General features: G+C 37.9%; 1 protein-coding gene and 1 pseudogene across 14 annotated transcripts in view; one reads left to right on the plus strand and one right to left on the minus strand.

The window, feature by feature from the left end:
* MAP2 (microtubule associated protein 2) overlaps positions 1 to 27,667 on the plus strand; it is a 318,054-nt gene that overhangs the window by 33,715 nt on the left and 256,672 nt on the right. The gene's annotated exons all lie outside the window — the stretch shown is intronic.
* Positions 408 to 26,996, minus strand: LOC133763405 (tigger transposable element-derived protein 1-like; annotated as a pseudogene).

Here is a 27,667-nt window from a genome sequence, read left to right on the forward strand (position 1 = left end):
CATGGGAGACCAGAAGGAAGCACCTGGTTCCTGGCTTCAGATCGGCATAACTCCGGCTGTAGCAGCCATTTGGGGGGTGAACCAATGGAAGGAAGACTTTTCTCTGTCTCTCTCTCTCTCACTGTCTAACTCTATCTGTCAAATAAAAAAATAAAAATTAAATTATTACAAAACCAAAGGGATACATGTTTTTATCATTATTCTCTCTACAAGCATTGCTTGATTTTGTGTGTACAGGGATACCTTGGAGATACTACAAGTTCAGGTCCAAATCACTGCACTAAACCAAATATCTTAGTAAAACAGATTGTGGGACTTTTTGGTTTCCTAGTGCATATAAGTTATGTTGACACTACACTGCAGTATTCAGTAGCATCATGTTTGGAAAATCAGTACACCTATCCAGTTTAAAATTTCTTTATTGCTAAAAAATGTAAAAGATCATTTAATCCTATAGCATGTTGTAATGTTTTTGCTGGTGGAGGGTCTTGTCTCTGTTGACAGCTACTGGTTGAACAGAATTGTGGCTGCTAAAGGTTAGGGTTACTATGGCAACTACTTAAAGGGAAAAAAAGACAATGGTGTTTGCTATGTCTGTTGGCTCTTTCTTTTCAGGAAAATTTATCTGTATTATGTGATGTTGTCATTAACATTTTACTCAGAGTAGAATGTCTTTCAAAACTGGAGTCAATCCTCTCAAACCCTGCTACTGCTTTATCAACAAATTTTATGTGATATTCTAAATCCCCTGATATACCCTCAACAATGTTCACAGCATCTTTTACAGTTGTAGATTCCATCTCAATAAACCACTTTTTTTACTCATCTATAAGAAGCAACTCCTCATCTATTAAAGTTTTATCACGAGGTTGTAGCAATTCACTCACATCTTCAAGTTCTATTTCTAATCCTCTTGCTATTTCCACCACGACTGCAGTTATTTCCTTCACTGAAGACTTGAAACCCACAAAGTCATCCGTGAGGAATGCAATCAACTTCTTACAAACTCATTAATGTTAATATTTTGACCTACTCCCATGAATCATAAATGCTCTTAATAGCAAGTAGAATAGCAAATCCTTCTCAGAAGGTTTCAGTATACTTTGCCCAGATTCAACAGAGGAATCACCGTCTGTAGCAGCTATAGTGTTATGACATGCATTTCTTAGATAATAAAACTTGAAAGTCAAAATTATTTCTTGGTCCATGGGCTACAGAATGGATGCTGTGTTGGCCGGCGCTGTGGCTCAATAGGCTAATCCTCCACCTGCAGCGCCAGCACACCAGGTTCTAGTCCCGGTCAGGGTGCTGGATTCTGTCCCGGTTGCTCCTCTTCCAGTCTAGCTTTCTGCTGTGGCCTGGGAAGGCAGTGGAGGATGGCCCAAGTGCTTGGACCCTGCACCTGCATGGGAGACCAGGAGAAGCACCTGGCTTCTGGCTTCGGATCAGTGTGGTGCACCAGCTGCAGCAACCATTGGAGGGTGAACCAACGGTAAAGGAAGACCTTTCTCTCTGGCTCTCTCTCTTACTGTCCACTCTGCCTGTCAAAATAAAATAAATAAAATAAAATAAAGAATGGATGATGTGTTAGCAGATGTGAAAACAACATTAATCTCATGGTACATCTCCATCAGAGCTCTTAGGTGATTAAGTACATTGTCAATGAGCAGTAATATTTTGAAAGGAACCTTTTTCATTTGAATATTAGATCTCAACAGTGGGCTTAACATATTCATTAAACCATGTTGTAAACAGATGTGTTGTCAAGCACGTAGTCTTTGTTGTTCCATTTAGAAAGCGTGACATAGAACTGACTCTAATTTCTGAGGACCTGAGTGTTTTCTGAATGGTAGACGAGCAGGGGCTTCAACTTAGAATCAACAGCTGCATTAGCCCCTAAAAACAGAATCACCCTGTTCTTTGAAGATTGAAGCCAGACACTGACTTCTCCACTCTAGTTAGGAAAATCGTAGATGGCATTTCCTTTTGATAGAAGTCTATTTTGTCTATATTAAAAAGGTCTAGGGGGCTGGTGCCGTGGCTCACTTGGCTAATCCTCCGCCTGCAGTGCCGGTATCCCATATGGGCACCAGGTTCTAGTCCTGGTTGCCCCTCTTCCAGTCCAGCTCTTTGCTGTGGCCCGGGAGGGCAGTGGAGGATGGCCCAAGTGCTTGGGCCCCTGCACCCGCGTGGGAAACCAGGAAGAGGTTCCTGGCTCCTGGCTCCGGATCGGCACAGTGCCGGCCGTGGCAGCCATTTGGGGAGCAAACCAATAGAAGGGAGACCTTTCTGTCTTTCTCTTTGTCTATAACCCTACCTGTCAAATTAAAAAAAAAAAGAGTATAAAAATCTTAATTGAAATGTTAAATAAATGTTCCCATTACTTCCTCCCTCCTACTCTTCTCAGCCTTTAGTAACCACTATTGTTCTATGAGATTAATTTTTCCATCCCATATATGATTGAGATCATATAATTTCTGTCTTTCTGTGCCTACCTATGTCGCTTAACATAATGACCTCAAATTCTGTCCATGCTGTTGCAACTGACAGTTTAAAAAGCTCTATTCTTAGTGTACATCAGTTATCTTAGAACCTGTAGATAGCTTGCTGCAGCTTCTACCTCAGCATGTTCTACTTCACCTTGTGTTTTTATGTTTTGGAGAGTACTTCCTTCCTTAAACCTCATCAACCAACACTTCTGACCCCAGACTATTCTACTGCAGCATGTTCATCTCTCTAAGCCTTCATAGAATTAGAGCCTTGCTCTGGATTAGGCTTTTACTTAAAGGAATGTTGTAGCTGGTTTGATCTCTATGCAGACCCCTAGCTTCCACTTATACACTTAGAGGCCACTGTAGGGTTACTAACTGACTTAATTTCAATATCATGTTGTCTCAAAGGAATAGGGAGGCTGTGATGGGAGAGAGAAGTGCATAACTGTTGGGTATAGCAGTCAGAATGCATACACACCATTTAAGTTTGTCATCTTAAAGGAGTACGGGCACAGTTGACGGAGTTGCTAAACAATAATTATAATAGCATAAAAGACCATTGATGACAGATCACTATAACAGACGTAATACTAATTAAAATTTTGAAACATTGTGAGAAATACCAAAATATTACAAAGAGACACAAAGTGAGCACATCTTGGAAAAATAGTGCTCAATACAAATTTGCTCAATATAGGGGTACACAAACCTTCAATTTGGAAAAAATGCAGTATCTGTGAAACACAAATAAAATATGCCTATATAAAAAATAATTTACATGTATTCATTTTTCCTCCTCACTGGAAAAGATACTAAAGATATTTAACCTTAATATTTAGTGGTGTTCATGCGTTCTGTATTCTGATCCTGAGATTGTGCTATTGTTCCACTGTGCTTTGTCCTGCTCACCCGTATTTTGAATGTAGAATGCCCCAAAATTGAATTTTGTGTCTTATATAAAAACATGATTCAAAGTAGAAGTGTGCCTTATGGTCTTTGTGTGTAATGCTCTGTTATTACCTCACAGAATGACAGTATAATTGTAGAGTTTGGGTGAACTATCTAAACCTTTGAATAGTTCTCTGCGTTAATGATGCATCATGAGCCATTATCCATCTCTTATGCTTGTTTAAGAAATTAATAAAAAAAAGCTGTGAGAATAATAACTTAGTATTTCTCTTGGCAAATTCATTCCCACATTAGTTTTATTTCATGCATTAGAAAGCAAGCTTTTTCTCTCCATAAGAAATAAAATATCAAATTCTGATAATATATCAAAACATTTTAAGGATGCAATATACAGTTTAAAATATAACAGTCCAACATAGCACTTTAAATGGGCTGGAAGAGGCTTTGGACTATATGTAAATAACCTATGACAATTACTGTTTGTATATGTTTTGAAAAAGGTAAAACCTAGCCAGCGCCACGGCTCAATAGGCTAATCCTCTGCCTGTGGCGCCGGCACACCGGGTTCTAGTCCCATTCGGGGCGCCGGATTCTGTCCTGGTTGCCCCTCTTGCAGGCCAGCTCTCTGCTATGGCCCGAGAGTGCAGTGGAGGATGGCCCAAGTCCTTGGGCCCTGCACCCGCATGGGAGATCAGGAGAAGCACCTGGTTCCTGGCTTCGGATCAGCGAGATGTGCCGGCCGCAGTGCGGCCATTGGAGGGTGAACCAGCGGCAAAAGGAAGACCTTTCTCTCTGTCTCTCTCACTGTCCACTCTGCCTGTCAAAAAAAAAAAAAAAGAGAAAAAGGTAAAACCTAAAGCATCCTGAACATTTGTTTACTCATCTTACATTTATAGTATCATGGAGGAAAATATTGTATACATAAAGCTCTTTAGAATTGTTTTTCCATATCAATAAATTATTTTTCTGACCAAAATCTCCCCATGTTCTCTTTTTATTCAAATGGACTGTCATGTCATGAAAAGCAGTATTTCTCAGGTGAGTGCCTACCTTGATGTGGACATGATTAGGCTATGCAATGGAATTAGGAAGTCACACTTCTGTTGGAATAAAAAAAGAAGACAAATTTTAATGCAGTTAGCTTAGTCTACAAATTATACTAATACATCTAAGGTGCTAAATGAAACACCTCAGTCCTAAAATCAGAAAACAGGAACCTTATACTCTTCTTTGCAAAGGATTGTGTTCATCCAAAGCTATAGTAGAAAAATCATTCAGGTGCTGTCACAGTGGCATAGTGGAGTAAAGCCATTGCCTGCAGTGCCAGCATTCCATATGGGTGCCTGTTCATGTCCCAGCTGCTCCACTTCCAATCCAGCTCTCTGCCATGGCCTGGGAAAGCAGCAGAAGATGGCCCAAGTCTCTGGGCTCTTGCACCTGTGTGGGAGACCAAGAAGAAACTCCTGGCTCCTGGCTTCGGATCGTCTTAGCTCCAGCTATTGCAGCCATTTAGGGAGTGAACCAGCGGATGGAAGACTTCTCTCTCTTTGCCTCTGCCTCTGTAACTCTGCTTTTGAAATAAATAAATATTTTTTAAAAAATCACTCATATATTTTCTGGGTATTGAAGATCTGAATACATTCTATGTATAGAAAAATGCAATAACCTGCTTTAAATTCTATAACACTTGAGGTAGCAGGCGATATGTAAACATGATAACTTCAGATATTTAAATGCTAAACTAAGGAGTAAGCGTGCACTTTGCACTGTGTGTGTGCATGCATGTGTACACTCATTTACTCTGTCTTAGCCTTATTCAGTCTGGTGTAACAGGGTACCATGAACTTCAACATATGTCTTGAGAGAGTAACATTTCAGCCCATAGTAAACATACATTTTATAACAAAGTTATCATTATTAACCTTAACTTACTGATAAGTTGAGATGAAGCAAATGCTAATTAATTTGTTCAGGGTTATATAGATGATAAATAGTAAAATTAAAATTTTCTTCTACAATCTTAACAATTGGACTCATTGTCATCTTAAATCCTCATTCTTCATGTGAATTTGAGTTTAAGATATCAACTGCGTGTCATTGGTTTCTTGATATGATTGTATCAATGGATTTGTAACTTTTATTCAAAGGAATGTTTAGGCAATTTATATAGTATTTTTCTTTTATGAAACTATTCTAGATTGTGTCTGATATCTAGTCTGTATCAGCAATCACGTTCTTAAAGACACATTAAAATGCAGTAGGTTAACAGGGCTTACCTCTGAAATTGCTTGCTGTTCTGCATTCAGTAATGTCAAGGCAGGTCTATACTTGTTAACTTGTGTTAACCAGAGCAAAAGAGAAATGTGCATACTACTGTTCCATAGTAACTGTTCCTTATAATGGTCCTCAAATGCTCCTGACATTGTGTAAAAATTATTATTACTCATGTAAAATATAGACCACTAATAAAAATGATGTTTCATATCACTAATTATAAAGCTGAATTACTCTGGTGGTTGAGTCTTTTATAAAAGTTCCTAGTGATGTTAAGAAAATTCTGAAATCCTGGGCCTGAGGAATGAAAATCTTTAGTGTGATGATTCCAGATAACTGAATCCTCATTGTTACTGTTCATAATACGCCTGACTCTAATCCTGGCTGACCCACAGCATCCTTGAGCATACTACCACCACCACTGTGAACAGTATTTGGGTTTTCTAAATGCTGGACATATTGTTCAGCACTACATGTACTCTTTCACATAATTCTCACAATGATCTTATAAGTTTGCTCCAGTTTTATTGACAACTCCTTACCAGCAAAGGTAAAGCAACCATAAATCTTTTCAGAAGCAACCTTTCACGCCTGTGAGGAACACATTAAATAGATTCTATCATGTGGCAAGGCACATCTAAGGTGCTGAATGATAAATCGTCCGACTTTGAGGAATTTGAAAGGATTTATAAGAACTTCGGTACAGGAGCTGGTGCTGTGATGCAGCAGGTTAAAACTGCTTCCTGTAGTGCCGACATCCCACATGGGTGCAGGGTCAAGTCCTGGCTACCCCATCTTCAGTGCAGCTCCCTGTTAATGCTGCTGGGAAAGCAGAGGAAAATGGCTCAATTGTTTGGGCCACTGCACCCATGTGGGAGACCTGGATGAAGCTCCTGGCTCCTGGCTTCAGCCTGACCCAGCCCTGGCTGATGTGACTATTTGAGGTTTGAACCAGCAGATAGATGATTGATTCTCTCTCTCTCTCTCTCTCTCTCTCTCTCCCTCTCTCCTCCTCTCCCCCCCCCTCCCTCCTACCTCTCCCTTCTCTCTCCCTTTTCCTAACCCTCTCCCTTTCTTTCTCCCTCTTTTTGTCTCTTCCTATCTCTGTAGCTCTGCCTTTCAAATAAATAAACCTTTAAAAAAAAAAGAACTTCCAGTACATCATCAAGAATTATGGTCTCAAACTGAGGGCATTCGTTTTCTTCTCAGAGTATTAAAGAATGTCAGCGATCACCTTGAGAAATGACTGCTGTAAACCTGTAATTTACTTATAGGTAAACTGGACCCAGGAAATGAAGGAGCTATTTTAGGGTGAATTACCTCATTCATGGTATAAGGAGAATCAGTCACTTCTCTCCTCAGACCTCTAGCTCTGAAACCAATGCAGATCCCAGTGAATCTATCTTGGATTGCAGGAAGAATGGGCAAAATACTGTAGCTGCAAACTGAGTATGTACCTGTGGTTAGGGAAAGCCTGGGAAGACTGCTGACACAAATCATGTAGGTCATGTGGAAGATAGATTGAAGAGTCAGGGACAAGTGGGGAGTAGCCCTGTACTGCTGTTAATTGCACTTGTTCTTGATCCCTCAAAGAGGAAATGTTATGATCAGTGCTATTCACTGTGATAAATGTTAATTCCCAGAGGCCATGGGCTATCAGTTCACATCTTTAGGCCAGGTGTGTTGCCTTATGAAACAATGTGTTTTCTTCATATTAAACTAAGAGAAAAAAAACTTTGCTTTATTGATTTAATAATTTAATTGCCTCATTAACATGTTATGAACTGCAAAGCTCCCTATGTGTCAAAAATTATGAATTGGGATAAAGAACAACCTTCATCCTAGAGTCATTATTATTTTACTTAAGGAAATTAGTCTTTGGCATAGAAAAATCTTACAGAAAATTGATAGTCTACTTCACATAGACACACACACACACACACACAAAGAGAGAGAGAGACAGAGAGAGAGAGAGAACCAAATCCGATGGGTCATCTTAATATCCAGCCTATCAATAGGTGATCCTCTTAATAACATTTAACTTTTAATTACACTTTGTGAAAAATGTTTCACTAGCATTATTTCATTAAATAATTTCAACCTGTTTTGAAATAGTAGTTACTACTTGGTTTTACAGATAGAGGAATTGAGTCTTAAAGAGACGGAGTCTTGAAGAACATGAGTAGATTGGTTATGACAGTTGTCCAGGTGAGCTTAACATGAGTATTGGCTCATCTTTTCTGTCATTTCATTGAGTGTTACAAAATCTTCCAAAATTATTCACTACCTAGTCTGGAGACGTACCCATTGACCGACCCATCTCATCAAGAGAGCAGTGAGCCAGCCCCTGGAAAATGCATACATATCCAACATCAATCTATGCTATTGCTTGCTTTTACAAGCAAGATTTATATAGTAAAACAAATTGCTGAGGCCTGCAGAAGTTATTTGTTTCATTTTTTTATTGAATAGGCTACTGTGGTACAGTAGAAAGAGTATTGAATCTGTAGTGAAAATTTGAAGGTTTCAACTTTAACTCATAGGAGTTACATGATCTGAACATGTAACTTACTCCTTAAGCATTAAATACTTCATCCATTACAAGGGGATGAGGATATACATTCTGTGTATTTCATGAGATTGTTGAGATGACAGAACACAATGCAGCACATGAAAGTCCTTTGAAAATGGCAAGATGTCTGAGAAGTGTTCTGGGCATGGAAAATGGAGATGGGAGAGATGAGGCCAAATTGTGTCCAACTTGTATAGATACCTGAGTTTGTTTGTTTGTTGTTTGCTACCTCCACCTTTCCTTCTTGAGTTCAGATGATCCAAAGCAAGCCACAAGTCATGTACCACAGCATGCCAGTACTTGTTTCAACCATTCAAATGAATTGCTGCTATAAAAAAAAGGTTATCTCCATGGTGTGCTTTTTCTTTATTTTGTTGGGAATGGAAATTTTTCTGTTTGTTAAATTAAAAACATGTTGTACTCTGTAACTAGTATTGATTATTACTATGTCCAAAGCATTAAGATAGTAATAAAAATGAATAGATAAGATTTTCTGTGTTACAGAAATTCCTGCTGTTAAAATGCCAAGAACTTCATTTAATAAAGTAGAATCATTATAAAAGGCTTGGCTGGACTCCCAGAACAAAAGACTCCCCAATGAGAAACCACCTGTTAGCAAAGTCTTCATTTCCCTGTTTGGAATAAAGAAAAATGAAAACTATCCAGGGAAAGCAACATAGAAGTCTAGAGGGAAATTGCTTCCCACAAACAATTCAAAAACTGTAGAGTTATACTTCTATTACATGATAAGATGGATTCATTTATATCTACTGTTGATTGGAACCTTTTATTAAAAGTTAGAAATAAAATTAGAAACAAAGGACATAGGGAAACCAATTTAGATTAAAGCCAACCAAAATATGTCTCATACAAAATGAGTCAGTAAGTGAAACTCAAACTAAGGGGTCAGGCTGCCCACTGAGAAATGGCTTAAATTGGCTAAGAGTGTGGGCCAATGTATTTTAGTAATAAAGCTAGTGGGAGTTTGGGGTGTTGAAAGACTTTTAATCACAAGTTTCCTCCAACCTGTGTCTTATTGGCATCTAATCACAATAATAAGTCATAGGGGTAGAGCTCAATATTCCTAACCCTGAATAATGCTCCTGCATATTGGAAGTCCCATAAATGTGTATTATTCATGTAGTGTTCCATTCATCTACCTGAGAAGCAGTAAAGGTACCAGGAGCATAGAATATGGAGTAGCTTTAAGTAAGTTCTTGAACCTTTGCATATGTAAGTTTCCTCACGTATCAAGCAGAAATGATACTTAGACCTCTCATGGGAACATTGGGAAGATTACATGATTTAATAAATGTAAACTGCTTAGAATAAAGAATGATAATATTATGTGACAAATAACCATTGAACAAGGCTTACTGACAAGCAAATTTCATCAAGCTATTCCTATTTATGATGTTCATTTTACTTCCATAGAAATTTTCAACCTTTCTCTCTCTCTCTCACTGTCTATAACTCTACCTGTCAAATAAAAATTTAAAAAATCTTAAAGAAATTTTCATTTATATCACAATTCTATGATCTTTTGTGTCCAGTCCTCATGGTGCAGTGCTTAAAAGCATGAGTTATATAGTCAAGTGTCTTGTATTTAAATTATGGCTCCACTCACTGTTAGTTATAATCTTGGGTAAATTATTTAGCCTCTCATGGTCTCTTTCCTCGTCTGTAAAATGTGATTACAATCACAAAGTTTTGAGACTAAATAATGAGTGAGTTAAGTAAGACATGGGAAGTCCTACAGCAGTGCCTGGCACATGCAAGTGCTTATCCAATGCTAGCCACTAATAACACTATTTCCCTCTGTAACTTTGCTTTGTCCATTACTTCAATCATCAGATACTGCCCTAATATATACCCTTCCCTAGCATGTAGAACAAAGTTTGGCCTAAAAGATATGGGAAACATCTCTTAGTCATCACTCTGTCTCAGCATTACATCAGCCTCCTGTATCCTCCAGGCAAATCCAGATCGTACCTAGTTTTCATATGCATGGTTTCTACTATGACTCTTGTGTCCTGGTTTCTACTGCAGCACTCTGCTGGGACTCCTTGGGATCTCTTGCATCTGTGATTCTAACCTTCTTCCTTGTAGCGCATTTAAGTAGCTGGGACTATAGAGCAGTCTTTCTGATATTTACACCATATAATTTTTAATTGTAGCAATCTGGGACTCTAAAGCTCTGGGCCTAATGTGCTCACAGTCTTGGACCCATTATATTTGACTATTCAAAGGAGTCTACTTGTATTTGAAAGTTTCTCAGGCCCTAAATAATCTATCCAGGTCTTAGCTTTTCTGTATCTTCCTTGCTTAGTATCCATAACCCCCAATGATCAAGTAATACCCATTGTTAGATTAATTGACTTTCTATGGTTTCAACCTTCTATATAAAACAAATTGTTGGATACAAATAAGTAGACCAAAAATTTCAACTCAGCACTTAATTTTTCCTTTTTACAAGTTATAACTCAGTGTAATCTGTTTTCACTTTTATTAGTGTGGGTTTCATTTTGTGTGTATGTGCATATGTATAGTTTCCTCAAGTTCTTTAATTATGACTTTTTAAAGTGAAAAATATATAAAATAGCTGAAAAAAATTGGCCATCCTACTGTATGGAGCTATCTGTGTTTTCAATGACAGTCAATGTCAAGCTGTACTTGTTCAGGAGAAAACAGCAGTGGTGGATTGACAATGAACAAACTAGTTTTTTTGGGAGGTACGGACGCTGGTTGCATTATGGAGATATTGGCTTGCCCTAGAAAATTATTGCAGTGCCATAAATTTAGTGACTCACTTATCTGAAATCTCAAGGAGAAAAATTCAGTACCTAGAAGCTGGGTGAATTGGAAAGAATGATTTCTCTTTTTCCACTGCCTCTCCTTTTGAATCTTTTAAGCTTTCTGTAACAAATTTGCTCTTTTACCTTCTTGTGGTAAGTAGAATAGTTTGGATGGGTGGTTAAAAAATGGAGACTTTGAAGATAAAAATCTGACTGACAAGTAAAAACAAACAACATAACATGCACTGAATACCCAAGAAATATGTTGCATAGTACCTGATAAATATGTATAATTTGTATGTTAAAAGTTAAAAGTTATTTTTTAAAAAATAAAACAAACTTCATTGTTATCACCAGAAAACTATTTATAATAATTCAAAGTAAAAAAAAAATGGATTTATTCAAAAGTTGGTGCTGTTCAAAGTTAACTGGGGGCTGGCACTGTGGTGCAGCGGGTTAAAGCCCCAGCCTGCAGTGCCGGCATCCCATATGGGTGCCGGTTCATGTTCCAGATGCTCCTCTTCTGATCCAGCTCTCTGCTATGGCTTGGGAAAGCTGCAGAGGATGGGCCAACTCCTTGGGCCCCGGGCACCCATGTGGGAGACCTGGAAGAAGCTCCTGGCATCAGATCAGCTCAGCTCTGGCCATTGTGGTGATTTGGGGAGTGAACCAGTGGAACAGAAAATCTCTCTCTCTGGCTCTACCTCTCTCTGTTACTCTTTCAAATAAATAAAATCTAAAAACAAAAACAACAACACAAAAAACAAAGTCAACCATGCATGGCTATTTTTAATTTACTAAAATTAAATTGAATTTAAACTTTAGTTCCTCCATCATACTGGCTTCCTTTCAAGTGCTCCATAGTCACATGTGGCTAATGGCTACCATATTGTACACAAATTCATTTAAGTTCTTATGGATAACTGCAGAAAATTGCATAACACTGGTTGAAATAATTTCTCTGCTTAAGATTATCAGTTTAGCAGATTCATAGTTTTTTATTTTTTAAAGATTTATTTATCTGAAAGGCAGAATTATAGAGAGCGACAAGGATAGTGAGATCTTCCATCCCCTGTTTCACTCTCCAAATGCTCACAACAGCCAGGTCCAGGCCTAGCTGAATCCAGGAGCCAGCAGCTTCAAAGAGTCTAGGTCTCCCACTTGGGCAAAGGGGCCCAAGGATTAGGGCCATCTTCCTCTGTTTTCCCAAGTGCATTAGCAGGGAGCTTGATCTTAAGTGGAGCAACTGGGACACAGACCATTGCCAATACGGGATGCTGGCATTGCAGGTGTCAGCTTAACCCAGTATGTTAGAATGCTGACCCCTAGTTGAAAGTTTCATTGTCTTCAAGACGATTCTCTTGCTGCTTCAAGCTTTGTTGAAGATCCTTGTACATTTGTTCATCTTTTTTATTCTCATAAATCTCAGTACTTGTGCACATATTATTCCCCAGAATTTCTCCTTTTCCTCTGGTTGTTTCCCAGTCTTTGAAATTGGCCCACATATTCCTGGCAGAAAACCTTTCCTGAATTTCTGTTTCTTCTAAAGCCACTTTATACCTAGTTACATTTTATGAGTCACCACTCTTAACCAAAGCTGTGTTGCAATTCCTTTCCTATCTTGACTTGCCTCCTAAACAATCCTGATGGCACACAAATTTCATTTCTATTAAATTTTTTGCAACCATGAAGCTTTTGTTCTAATTTTGAAAACAATAAATGGGAGGGAAAGAGTGAATTGGCATTTGGATGTGAAAAAGAGAAGTAAATGGCAGATGGTTAGATTTTTCAAAGAAGGCTTATTAGGCATCATCAAGAAAAGAAAAGGAAGCAAAATCGGGCTTTAGAATACCACTTTATTACTGGTATCCTTCAATAGAGTCATATAAAAAGTACATTGGTTTAGTAATGGATTTATCATGGAAAGAGAAAGCCATGGAACCCAAATGTTGGGCCAGAAGTTTGAGAAATACAGTCATATGCTTCATAACATTTTGGTCAATAACAGATGGAATATATGGTGGTAGTTCATAAGAGCATGGGGCTGAAAATTTCCCATCACACAGTGACACTGCAGCAATTGTAAAACCTTAGTGGAATGTATTACTGACACTGGCGTAATGCTGACACTGGCGTAAACAAGCCTATTGAGATTCCAGTCAAATAAAATATAGCACATATAATTATGTACAGTGCAGAGTACTTGATAGTGGCAATAAAGACATGTGCTACTGGTTTATGCAATTATTATATTTTATATCATTATTTCAGAATGTGCTTCCATTTATAAAAATAAAAACTTCACTGTTTACTCTGTCTCTTGTTTGATTTTTTTTTTATTGTGATGGATTTAATATCGTGCTGTTTTGTTTATCATGACCCTGGGAGCAATAGGCCATCACATGTATCATAACTATGATATATGGTCTAGGTATGTAGTAGGCCATGCCATCTAGGTTTGTGTTAACTACACTGTATGAAATTTGCACAATAGAATCACCTAACAATGCATTTCTCAGAGTACCCAATGTTATCTGATATATTTCTCAGAATGTATGCATAATATTCAACAATGAATTACTATAATTAAGTCTTTTGATTAAGGTATATCCAAATAATTACAAGCCTTTTCATTCATGCATAGTAATTTTTGAAATCTGTGAGAGCATGGTAGAACCTAGGAATTGGGATCAAGTGGCCAAAAAAGTCAACCACTAGTCATGAAATCAGAAAAGCATTGCCCACCAAGAAGACCACAGCAAGCCTCATACTTTGAATATTCCTTTCCCCAAGTGTTTTACCAATTATTGTTACTAATTATTATTAACTTGAGAAGTGTAAATGTATCATTAATTTAGTAATCATTAGCGTTATATCTTTAGTTGCCTGGGTATGTCAAAGATGTAGGTTAAGTATTTTCTGCCATTTTTGTCCATGTAGTTTTAAGATTTTCAGTTGTAAATCCCTTTCTCGTGGTAGCTTTCAGAAGTCCAAACTCTTTAGGTAAGGAGGGGGATTATATGTAATTGTTTATTTTCTTGTTTTTCTGTAAACTCTTAGCCACTCATGTACACACACACACACACCACACACACTCACTCAGTCACTCCTGACAACATGAAGGCAGGGATGTATCTTTTATCTCTGTATCCTCAGTATCTAACTTATATGTTATTTGATAAATGCTGAAAGGAAGAAAGACAGGAAGAAATGAAGGAAAAATGTAGAAAACTTTTTATACTGCCTCTTTATACTGTCATTCTATAATTACAAGCTGGCTCTCACCACCTCAGATTTATTTTTACTTAGCAATATAGTCTTAAAATATGTTCAAGTAAATCATTCGATTCCTCATTGTTTTATTTTGTGGAAAATAATGGAAGTCAACTTCCTACCATTTCTTAACCTTTTTTCATCTCACAAAAGTATCATTTTAGAAAGTCATTTTAGAAAGTGTCTCTTTAGTGTCTTCTGTTCCCTTTTTTTTTTTTTTTTACAGGCAGAGTGGACAGTGACAGAGAGACAGAGAGAAAGGTCTTCCTTTGCCGTTGGTTCACACTCCAATGGCTGCCACGGCCGGCACAACTGGGCTGATCTGAAGCCAGGAGCCAGGTGCTTCTCCTGGTCTCCCATGCGGGTGCAGGGCCCAAGCACTTGGGCCATCCTCCATTGCACTCCCAGGCCATAGCAGAGAGCTGGCCTGGAAGAGGGGCAACCGGGACAGCATCCGGCGCCCCGACCGGATCTAGAACCCGGTGTGCTGGCACCGCAGGCGGAGGATTAGCCTATTGAGCCACGGCGCCAGCCTCTGTTCCCTTTCTAAGTGAGGTCTGACTTCTGCTGTTAGGTGCCTGAGAATGTTTTTCTTCCTTTTCTGGTCTCTCTCTTGGGAGAAAGCAGCTTTCAACCTATTCTTTCCTTTTGGATTTTAAAACTTGAAATTGAGCTCTGCTACTTGATTACTAATTCTAATTCAGATTCTAATATACACCAGCAGTTATAATCATTATACACTTAAAATGGAAGATTATATAGTAGGTTCTAAAAAATCTATAGCCGTGTTTCACATTTGAGGAAACTGTAATCCAGACTTTCTAAATTGCTCACGAACAGAGAGTGCATCAGAGTCATAACATTTTAACTGTTACTAAAAGAAATAATTGAGATAATCTATGATATTATTTCGTTCATTGTCTTTGTAGGTGCCTCTTTATTGAAGGTTTCAATGTTGGTCAAAGACTATTATTTGCCTGAGTCAAATTAGAGACTGTAGATTCCGTGAAATAAATAAAAAATGTCAATGTAGGGATTTACTTGCTTTTGAATTTTTCCTGAGTCTCTAGATTTAGGGTGGTTTATGTGGTTTCTGACTGACAAACATCTCATTCATTCTGGGACGGACATCTAATTCTCAATATGATGAATATTACAGGTGGTCAAACCACAGAGTTCAAAAATGATTTATGGATGACCAGGGAAAGTGGGCCATATTATTTTTCATCATGAATAAGTCTGTGCACATAAGTTAGGAGTTTGAGACTACATACTATACCATTCCAAATTCTATTTAAAAGGTTCACTAAAATAGATAAATTATTACATGTCAGTATCAACATGGAACTGGCTCTTAACATGACTTTAATTTTAGTCCTTTTTTTTTTTTGAGGAAGAGGAAGAAGAGGAATTGGTGCAAGTGCTTTGGTTGAAAATAACATAGATTTTATTAGAAACTCATAGCCATCTATTCTCTACCCTTGGATTAATGTTATAGCAATCCCTACATGTTATTACTTGAAAAAATTTCGATGAAATACCTTTTGTTCACATTGTGCTTTGTACTGAAGAATAAATGATTGTACTTAGACCCTGTTTTCTAGCATTATTAGGCTGTTTTTTGAGGTGGGCAGAGCTCTAGGAAGGTTGAAGGATACATTTGTTCAGTTTTCCTCAAAGAATGGTCTTAAAACTGAGACAATACAGATACTAATTAATATATAATTGATTGGTTCTAAAAAGTGATTGGTTGATTTCAGTCCAGCATTCAGTTAACTATCCTACATTTACTTAATGTTCCTGTATTTATTATTAACCCATTAATAGTAAAAATGTCCATGGTAAAAATATATTAAATGTTGCCTAGCATAGTTTTTAAAATAATTTTATCTACTCATAATATAGATTTAATGATATAAAGTTATATAAATATAGTTTTGAAAATATAATGCCACAACTTAAAATTGTCTTTTTCCCCTAACAACTTAATAGTTTTGTAAGGTTTTAAAAAAGTGTTCCTGTTATTCCCATGATACCTATATAGCTGTCTTTGTGTAAACATTCATACATAGAGATAATTGTAATTTTGTGAAAATAATTGTGTAGAGTTCTATACCCCCTCCTTTTCATGTCATGCTGTGAATTTTCTCTTCAACATAACATGAATTCTATCACAGAAACTTTGATATTGTGATATGACCCACCTGCTATTAGACAATTTATTATTTTCAAACATCATGATTAATAAAGTCATAGAGCTGAAAGAGAATTTACAGAAGATTTAATCTTGTTCTTTTCGTTTTATAGTTTGATTTTCTAGTAGGACTAAGGCCTATAATGCTTAGTTGACTTAGGAATTATTTTCTTTTCATTAGGAAAATAATACAAATTATATAATTCCCAAAGTGCTTTTGTCTAAAAAAAGTGAAAGAGAAATAAACTAAATCAGTCAAGGCACATTCAAAATAGAATAAAAAAATGTGGGTGAGTAATCTATCATTGGGATGAGTAATATATCATTTGCTATAAATATTTTCTTCACATTTTAAAAGGCAAACTAATTTCATATAACATAATTTTTCTAGTCTCCATCTCAGTGACACACAAAATATGTCATTACATGAAAATAAGTTTCTAGTCTACTTTTCAAACTGAGTTAATTGCACGATAGAGCATGTATTGAAGAGTAAGCTTGTTTTTTTACAATTCTTTCCATTCTAATAATCTAAATTATTACAAGAAACAGTGATACTTTTTCCATTCTCAGTTGTGACCACTTGGCATTTAACTTATTTTTCATTTCCTTGTTTTTGTAACACTGTAATTTATGGCCTCCCTGTTAGTCTAAATGATAGCTTTGTTGGCAAATGCCCCGAGATCTAAGACACATGTCAGTTCTTAGGACGTTTGCCTTTTCTTATTGTATCAGTAACTGTGTTGTGTTTCCTAAGAGCAACATGATGGAGAAGCCAAGCCTTTTCAAAAACTGATCCCTGTTTTCCCTCGTATCTTTCCCAGTGAAGACTACAGGACAAAGAATCTGAAGAATTAGAAATCTTGCCCTGATTTTAGACTGTAAAAATTCATTCCTTGTCAGATTACCCAAATCTGTCAATGAATATAGGACTTCAAATATCATCTGAATTTGAACTGGCTGGTTTCTTTAAGTTTCACATCTGAGGAAATTGTTCTTGAGTACAAAGAATAATGAATTATATATCTTGCTCATTAATTAAAGATTAATTTTTCTAAATTAATTTTTGAGAGGCAGGGGGACAGAGAGAAAGAAACAGAGAGCTCCTGTTTTCTGGTTCACTCCCCAAAGGCCCACAATCACTGGGACTAACCTGGGCTGATGCCAGGAGCTAGGAATGCAATCCAGGTCTCTCACATGTGTCCAGAAACCCGATTATGGGAGCCATCACCACTGCTTCAGGGTGTGTGTAAGTGAGTATCTGGAGTCAGCTGTAGTAGCTCGACATTGAACCCAGGTACTCAAATATGGAATGCAGGCATCAACCTGCTATCTCTAATGTCATGTCAAATGCTAATCTGGTTGTCTGTTTCTTTTTTTTTTTTTTGACAGGCAGAGTGGATAGTGAGAGAGAGAGACAGAGAGAAAGGTCTTCCTTTTTGCCGTTGGTTCACCCTCCAATGGCTGCTGCGGCCGGCGCATCATGCTGATCTGAAGCCAGGAGCCAGGTGCTTCTCCTGGTCTCCCATGCGGGTGCAGGGCCCAAGCATCTGGGCCATCCTCCACTGCCTTCCCGGGCCATAGCAGATAGCTGGCCTGGAAGAGGGGCAACCGGGATAGAATCCGGCGCCCCGACCGGGACTAGAACCTGGTGTGCCAGCGCCACAAGGCGGAGGATTAGCCTGTTGAGCCACGGCACCGGCCTTGTCTGTTTCTTATAAAGTAAAAGTTGGTTGTATTAGCTGTTAGTGACTACTTACTTGCAAAGAAATAGTCTCCAGTATTAGCTTCTCATTAAGAAGTTCTTATAAATAGCTGTACCCTTCTTATTTTTTCCAAAATAGTTCTAGCACACCCTGAACTCCTCTTCTAGACTGATTTTCACCCTCAATTACCATTTTGGAAACTAGATCCTGAGCAAGTTACTTTGCCTCTCTATGAGTTAATTTCTTTATCTATAAAGTAGAAAACTAGAACTAGTAGTTGTACCTTCTTAATTGGATTGTGGGTTAAGTGAATACAGTGGTTAGCTCATAGTAAATGTCCAATAAGTAGCTAAGTTTATGAAGGGCCTGCCAGGTACCTTTAATCTGTCATCAGAGTTCATCTCACAGCAGTAATTCATACCTCCCCATTTTACAAATGAAGAAACTTAGACTTTGAGATGGTAACTTACTTAGGGGAAAATGGAGCAAGGATTTGAGCCAGCTTGGTCTTCCTAATTCCATGGTCTAAAAACTGCATTTGAATATTTTCCCCTCCCCATGGAAACCTTTAAGAGAGGGAAAGTATTTGCTTCATAGATAGAATTGGTAAGAACTTGTGAAAGTTTCACTCATAACCAGCTATGACATCAAGGAAATAGTGGTATACCAAGTTCATGCTGCCCTTAAAATGTAAGAATTTCCTATATCACCAGATGCAAGAACTAAAAACCTGAATCCTCCCCTACTACTCACACCATACACATGCAACCAAGGTTTCTTAGTAATATTTCTATCTGCCTATTCCGATTTTTCCTCTAAATGCTTGACTAATAATTCAAATTCATTGTGATGCAATTTCAATACATAATCTCTTCTAAGCCCTCGACTTGTCATGTTTTCCTCATTTATAATGCAGATACCTAACATCTGCACAGGTACCCAGATTCTAATACTAGAGCCAAATCCTTTCCTTATCTCTACTATTACTTTGATAAATTGTATCACTTATACCTTTGCTGTTCCTTCTTCTGCACTGTTTCCAACCCACATTTTCTAGCTTTTGGTTCTTTTCATTAAAGTTATGACAGCATCTTTACTGAGGTATCTATTCAGTTTCTACTCCTAGTAATTTTGTCATACATGCTACTACCAGAAGACATTTTCCAATTCCATCTTCAATTCTGTATTTATTTATTTGAAAGGCAGAGTTGGAAAGAGACAGAGAGAGACAGAGAGACAGAGAAAAAGTTACAGACAGAATCCACTGATTCACGCCCCAGATGGCTGCAATGGGCAGAATTTGGCCAAACCAAAGCCAGGAACCAGGAACTCCATCCATCTCTCTCATTTGGGTGCAGGGACCCTGGGACTTAGGCCATCGCCTGCTGCTTTCTCAGGTGTGTTAGCAGGGAGCTGAATCATAAGTGGTGCCTATGTGGGATTCAAGCATCAAAGGTGATGGCTTAACCTACTACATCACAAGATTGCCCTTAAAATGCACTTCCTTTTTAAGATTTATCTCTCACTGCTCTCTTTTATGGTCTCTAATTGTTGAAAAACCTCGTGTAGCTATCATTTTCAGTATGTTCCTTGTCTTTTCTTTTCATCCCTTTGTTATACTACTATGTATCTCTGAATTGCGATTTTATTCCCACCAAGACCATTTATACACACACACACACACACACACACACACACACACACACATATATATATATATACTCATTTTCTGTATTTTTCCTTGGAATAGGAAGTATTCCCTCCCACTTTTGGTAGCAAGATAATAAACAGGAAAAGGGAATGGACTCTGGAGGCTGATTGGCAGGATTCAATGTCTACTCTCCAACACTTGTTATTGTGCAGTTTCTTAGTACCCCTGTGCCTTGGTTTCCACACTTACAAAATGGTAACAACAATGGGTTGTTATGAAGGTCGCATTAAATATAAAGCAATGGGAACAATGCCTGGCTCATACAGTGTGCTATAGTTTGTTAAATAAGAGTTGACTATCAATAGCAATTTGTTTATATTTTCTTTATGACACTGATCACATTCTATGCCATATTATTTTCATTCATGTCTTACCTAAGCCTACCTCTTCTCCAGCTCTATTTAGAGAAAGAGGTTTTTGCTTTATTTCATTGTATTGCACATATGGGGTTAGATATTTGGTCCTTGAAAGGGGTACTTTTATCGTGACAGGTCAATATTTAACTTTCAGAAGAATTGTTCCGAGATCAGATCCAGCTTTCTATTATTATTAATTTTGTCGTAGCTCTCTGGGCACTCTCAGATCTTAAGATTTTGAGAGAATTGAGAATTCCCATGGAAGATTTTTTCAGTTCAGTGTTTTTAAACAAACAAAGTCAGATTCAGCTGATGGAGAATTTGTCCCTTCAACCCTCAGCCTCGCAGGCTTTATGATGCTTGTGTTTTCGTGAACTGTACCAACAGATAATGATATAGTATCTTTGCCAAAGAGTTTTCCAGATTGCATCTAATTAAACTGTGTGATGTCTTTGATCTGAGGACACATTACCTTTCCTTAGTAGGTAAGAAAAAGGAGGCAGAGGCAGCCAAGTAATGTGGATGAGACTCAGCCGTTCTGACTGCTCCAGAGCCTGAGGCTGCGAACATGTGAGAGCATTTCTCTGCTGCTCTGACTTCCAGTTTCCAGGATAACGTCCAGAATGATACTATCAGGACCACACTGAGAGTTCACGGCTGAGCCACAGACTAAACTAGATCATGGAATCTTACTAATAATAATCAGAGAGCTTAAAAAGATCTTAGAAATCATCTTTCAATTCCTTATGCATGAATCTCCTTTAAACAAATTTATGACCTGAGCTCATTCATCCCTTTTTTGAGTTCCTACTTAAGAAAACCTATTATCACGTAAGTCATCTTACCATATCTTCTTCATAGTTAGATAGAGCTTAGTATCAGGACATCACTTCTCTTCTTGCAGTTTTCACTAACTTGTATAAATTCTTCCCTTAAACCAGCTACAGGGTTTCACTCTTTGACAAGGGATTTTCTAGCATGAGAAGACAGATACCATCCCCTTCATCCAGTTTTCTCTGGTTCTATATATCTTTAGTTCTTTCAAATCTTCCTTTTTTATTATTTATTTGACAGGTAGAGTTATAGACAGTGAGAGAGTAAGACAGAGAGAAAGGTCTTCCCTCTGTTGGTTCACTCCCCAAATGGCTGCTACGGCCGGCACCAGGAGCCAGGAGCCAGGTGCTTCTTCCTGGTCTCCTATGCGGGTGCAGGGGCCCAAGCACTTGGGCCATCCTCCGCTGCCCTCCTGGGCCACAGCAGAGAGCTGGATTGGAAGATGAGCAACCAGGACCGGAAACTGGTGCCCATATGGGATGCCAGCACTGCAGGCGGAGGATTAACCAAGTGAACCACAGCGCTGGCCCCCTCCAATCTTTCTTATGTAACACGAATTTTCATATTTTATTTTTTAGAAATTCAAAGATTTCTGTCTCTAATCAAGTAAGTGTACGCACTGTATCTTTTGGTTAGTTATTATTGGACCCACTATGTTTCTGTCTCCATCTTCTTAGAAAGACAAAATTCAGAGATACACTCTTTCAGTTCTTTATCCTTTAATTTTTCTTTGCACCTACTATGGTCTCCATGAATAGCCTGTCAATCAGTTTGTCTCTGTGTTTCTCTCCTCATTCTCTCTCTCTCTTTCAAACACAAACACAAGGCACACATGAATTTTAGTGCCTTGGTTTCTAATCAGGCAAAGAACTGTCTAAACAAGTGTGGCTCATGCTTGTAGACTGGTATTATAAGATTAATTTGCCTTTTAGTTATACAAACCAAGACTTGAATTAAATCATTGGCATTTACTAGCTATATTACCTTTAGCTATTTCAGTTCACTTCCACTTCTTACCTCCTAAAAAACAGAAATTTTAATTCTTGTCTGATTGGAAAGAAGAAAATGTTGAGTGAATTAGGAAATGTGAGAATGCTTGGCTCATACTAAACACTCAAGGACTATTCATTAATGTTCTACAGTGGTTCTGTATTCTCAAAGGCCCACCTACCAATTTTATTATGGTTTGCTACATCAAACACATATGTTTGCTTTCAGACCCTAGTCATCCATGTTTTTTTAATATTGCAAATCTTCAATGTGAAAAATTAGTATAGCATGCTTGAATTTAAACACTCATAATCAAAAGAAGTAAAAAATCCAAACATTATTTTGGGCAAGGCAGAAACTGCAGGAGGAGGTGATCATTGGAAACAGCTTGTCTTACAGATGAGCAATGCCCCTTGGCACTGTTTTAAAAGTGGAAAAGAAATGGGTTTGCACATGGCAAATGCTCTTGTATATTTATCCATCTGGGTGTATTATTAATGTATCTTCTTGAGCAGTTTGAGTTTGTGCTATACTATAATTATACATACATTTTTTTCCGTTCACAGACTTCTCTTTCGCTCTATTTAAAGACAAAATTCCCTGCAACATTTTTTCTTGAACAATTCTTCTACATTTTTCTGTACTCCCCTTTTTCTGTACTTTCTTAACCTTTAAAACAGATATTGTAGCTGAAACAAAGTCAGTCACTGATGGTGAGAATGAGGCCCTGTATTTCTCACCTCCATTTCTCAACACCCACTGCCCTCAGTTTTTCTTTCTCCATCTTGGCTCCCGTATACAACATGCTTTCAACTAAACACCTTGGTCTGTCTTCTCCCCACACCAAGACACCAAGCTTCCAAGAGTGAATGCTAAAAGGAGATAACTTCTTTAGAGCAAAATCATTTGGACATTATATTTCCCCATTTATCTTATATAGTGAACACAATGTACTTACTTTTGAAAACTGCAGTGACCCACTAACTTCTTTACCCACCTCACTGTACCTTGTCCTTCAGCTTGACCTCCGTATTAAAGTAGACAAATGGAAAAACATAAACCTACCAATATTCCTATCCGTTTAAAGGTCTTTAGTGCCTTCCCATTTGTCTTTTTGTGCAAAGACAAATATTTCCATGGCTTTCAAGGTTCTGCATGACCTGACCTCTGTCTGCATTCCTGGTTGTACTCATCCCATTCTCTTTCCTGCCACACTGAACCTCAAAGGCACCATGTTTCTTTTTTCCTTGGTCACATGCACTTTCTGCTAGTTAATTCTTTCATCCTCTCTCCTATCTGATTAGCTCTGACGCATCCTACACATCTGGAAATCCTTGCCCAAAGCCTTTCATATCCCTTTGCCTTAGAATATCCCTTGCAGTTTTTAATTATTTGTAACCTATCTTAAAATCTTGATAATTTGATTATTTTGTTAATACTTGTTTTCTTTTACTGGATGGTGAGCCTTTTGAGAATAGGGACTCTGGCTGGTTTTCATCCCCATTATTCAACAGTATCTAGCATAGTCTGGAGAATATTAAGTCCTCTTTAATATTTAATTAACAAATAAAAGTAGAAGCTGCTAAGAAAGAGTAGGGTATAAAGTCATTCTTGAATGCTAATTTTCTAAATCCTAGGCAAGTTCAGAAAAGGAGTTTGGTATCTTAATATTATCTAATGAAAGCCTTTTTAAATTTTGTTTAATAAATACAAACTAATGCATGTGATATATACGAGTTTGGGAAAATGATAATTATCTCCCTCCCACTTCATCCCTCCCACCCATACTCCCACCTTTCTTCCTCCTACTTCTTCCTTTCCCATTCTTATTTTTTTTTTTTTAATTTTTGACAGGAAGAGTAGACAGTGAGAGAGAGACAGAGAGAAAGGTCTTTCTTTACCGTTGGTTCACCTCCAATGGCTGCTGCGGCCGGTGCACTGTGGCTGGCGCACCGCACTGATCTGAAGCCAGGAACCAGGTGTTTCTCCTAGTCTCCCATGTGGGTGCAGGGCCCAAACACTTGGGCCATCCTCTTCTGCCTTCTCGTGCCACAGCAGAGAGCTGGACAGGAAGAGGAGCGACGGGGACAGAATCTGACGCCCCGACCGGGACTAGAACCCGGTGTGCTGGTGCCGCAGGTGGAGGATTAGCCTATTGAGCCATGATGCTGGTCCCCATTCTTGTTTTTTACAGTGGTAAATTTTCAGTTAATTTTTATACTCATAATATTAACCCTACAATAAGTAGAGAGTTCAACCATTAGTATGAAGAAAAAAGAAAAGAACAAAAATAAACAAGAAAAACATTGTTCCTCAACCATCACATTTCTTTTTTTTATTTATTTTTATTTTATTTTATTTTTTGACAGGCAGAGTGGACAGTGAGAGAGAGAGACAGAGAGAAAGGTCTTCCTTTTGCCGCTGGTTCACCCTCCAATGGCCGCTGCAGTTGGCGCGCTGCGGCCGGCGCACCGCTCTGATCCGAAGGCAGGAGCCAGGTGCTTATCCTGATCTCCCATGGAGTGCAGGGCCCAAGCGCTTGGGCCATCCTCCACTGCATTCCCTGGCCACAGCAGAGAGCTGACCTGGAAGAGGGGCAACTGGGACAGAATCTGGCGCCCTGACCGGGACTAGAACCCGGTGTGCCGGTGCTACAAGGCTGAGGATTAGCCTATTGAGCCGCGGCGCCGGCCAACCATCACATTTCAAAGTGTTGGTTTCACTCCTATAGATTACATTTTAAGAACTCTGTTAGTTACCACAGATCAGAGAGGCCATATGGTATTTGTCTTTTCTGTGACAGGCTTTCTGTGACTGGCTAAATATAATGGTTTCTAGTTGCATCCATTTTTTTTGCAAATGACTGGATTTTATGTTTTTTTTTTTTAAATCCCTGTGTACTATTCCATAGTGTATATATTCCATAACTTCTTTATCCAGTTTTCAGTTGATGGACATCTGCGTTGATTCCATATCTTAGCTATTGCAAATTGAGCTGAAATTAACAATGGGGGTATAGATCACTCTTTCATATGCTGATTTCATTTCCTTTGGATAAATTCCCAGGAGTGGGATGGCTGGGTTATATGGTAGGTCTATATTAAGCTTTCTGAGATATCTCCAGACTGTCTTCCACAGTAGCTGTACCAGTTAACATTCTCCCCAACAGTGGATTAAGGTACCCTTGTCAGCATTTATTATTTGTTAGTGTCTGTGTGGGAGCCATTCCAACAGTGGTGAGATGAAAATTCATTGTGGTTTTGACTTGCATTTCCCTGATGGCAAGTGATCCTGATCATTTTTTCATGTGTCAATTGGCCATTAGAATTTCCTCTCTTGAAAAATATCTGTTCAAGTCCTTTGCTCATTTCTTGACTATGTTGGTTGTTTTGTAGCTGTTGAGTTTCTTGAACTCTTTATAGATTCTAGAAACTAATCCTTTAACAATTGCATAGTTTGCAAATCTACTGAAAGTTTTTAAAAACAGTGGGAGCTTAATATCCAGGTATTTACATAATTGGTCTCATGCCTTTGGCCCTCTACATTTAAATGAAGAGGGTGCAAGAGTATTCTACAAAGAAACAAATGTTCCTTTATTTGATAGATGTCATCGTCTTGAAAATGGTTTCCATCCCTTGATAATAAAAGGTTAAATTGTTCTAAAAAAAAAACTTCTAGAAAAGAGAGACTTCAGTGATAAAAAGTGAAGGTAGATAAGCCTAGTCATTATCAGCATTTTCTGGCTTTAAAACATCCCAACACAAGCTCATGCAAGTGAAATATTGCAGTTTTGCTGCTAAGTTGAAAGAGGAATAAGTGAAATTTTATGATTAAAAGGATTTTTTCCCCTCCTTCATCCCAGTGATTTTCCATGTAAATAAACTAGATATATTTTGAAATGCAGAAAAATACATATGATGTACGGATGCCCTTCAGGGCAAGTATGTGTCTGTATAGTTAACCAAGGATTTAAGCTGGCAACTAGATTTATTAAGCAGAAACTGGGTCTCTTAAGAATTTTGCAGGTAAATAACATCAACCTGAAATGCAGAGTAACCGATCAGATAACTGATGAAGCCCAAGTTAGTTGATCTTCATTTCCACAAGAGATCTGATGGGTAGAGTCTGCCCTAGATTATGTTGGGGTTGTAAAGTCAAGTCCCAAAGCTCATGGACTCTCAGGAAAAGTAAGTTTACAGTCTGAGCTTTTTGTTTCCAAGACTGAAAGCAACCATTCATTGGGGAACTGACAGTGCATTAAATTGAAATGCCTCTTTGTGACAAAGGCGAGGTTAAATACTCATTACTAATGACTATTTGCCCTTTAAACCTTCAGAGAGAAGGGAAAAGCAGATTATGGAATGTGGAAATGAATGGTTAGGACTACTCACAGGAAAAATGTTGCCGCCAATGAAATTACTTTGTCATTGTTTTATATCAAAGAACAGTCAACTGTCAATTTATATGAAAGAGCTATACTATTTGTTAGAATACTAGCACTGAATTAAAAGGAAGTTTAGGTATTTTCTAGTCTACTCTTGTTTTATAGAAGAGAAAATAAATGGATTAGCAGTTGTCAAACAGTATGAAGGGATTTGGGGATATTTTTATGCGTGTATTTATTGTTACATTCTTCTGATTCTGCCAATATTGAAACAAGACTTTTCGTGGCTAGAATTGCTGCTTGAATTCCAGTACCAGGATGCTACTTTGTGGCCCATTTCGTGTCAGACCTTTCTTAAGGTATCGAAGAACATCATCCCGATCCCAGCGATTACTGTACTTCCCACCTAGTACTCTGATGCTGTTTTGGTCTGATCTTTCTTCACCACGTAGTAGCATCACCGGAAATATATTTTGTTCCTTTGTGAAGTCCAACTGTTTCACCATGATTGTTAGGCTATTGGGGCCTAATACTTACTTTTTTTTCTGAAAAACTAAGTGATCAAAAACTGGTCTATAGCCTTCTACTAGTGTTTTCCTTCATTATTCCATGCATTGTAATGTAGATTAATTAATGAAAATCCACCTTTTACAGCATTAAGGACATGTGGACGAGGAAGTAGAAGTAAGGCCCAGTAGGTTGAAGAAGCCACAGTACCATATTTATTTGAGGGCTTTGCATTTATCAAATATATTTTCATCAGAAAAACTTACACAATTTTATGATATGCTATATAATTCCTAAATGTCTGAACTTTAATTTTAAATCTTGTAAGAGATTATTTCAGAAAATTTGAGGAGATTAAAAGACAAGTTTATTGTGGAAAAAAAAAGTTTTGAAATTCATGCAGTTTTTTTTATAATACTCATTTTTTCAGGAAACTTTGATGTCCCCTCATACTTGGGGATATAGAAAGAGATAAAGATTTTTTTAAAAGGTATATAATTGTCCACTCTGATAAGGTAATTTTGGCTTACAAAGCCAAAGGTGTAAGAATTCCTAATGGAAACTTCAGAACGCTGGTGAGATTCTTCTATCAGTTGTTTAAGATAAAGACCTTAGTTTTTAAGCAACTAGTCAAATATTAGAATATATCAGAGAATAAAGCTGGAATTAT

Source organism: Lepus europaeus, chromosome 1 (assembly GCF_033115175.1).
Source record: "Lepus europaeus isolate LE1 chromosome 1, mLepTim1.pri, whole genome shotgun sequence".
NCBI lineage: Eukaryota > Metazoa > Chordata > Mammalia > Lagomorpha > Leporidae > Lepus > Lepus europaeus.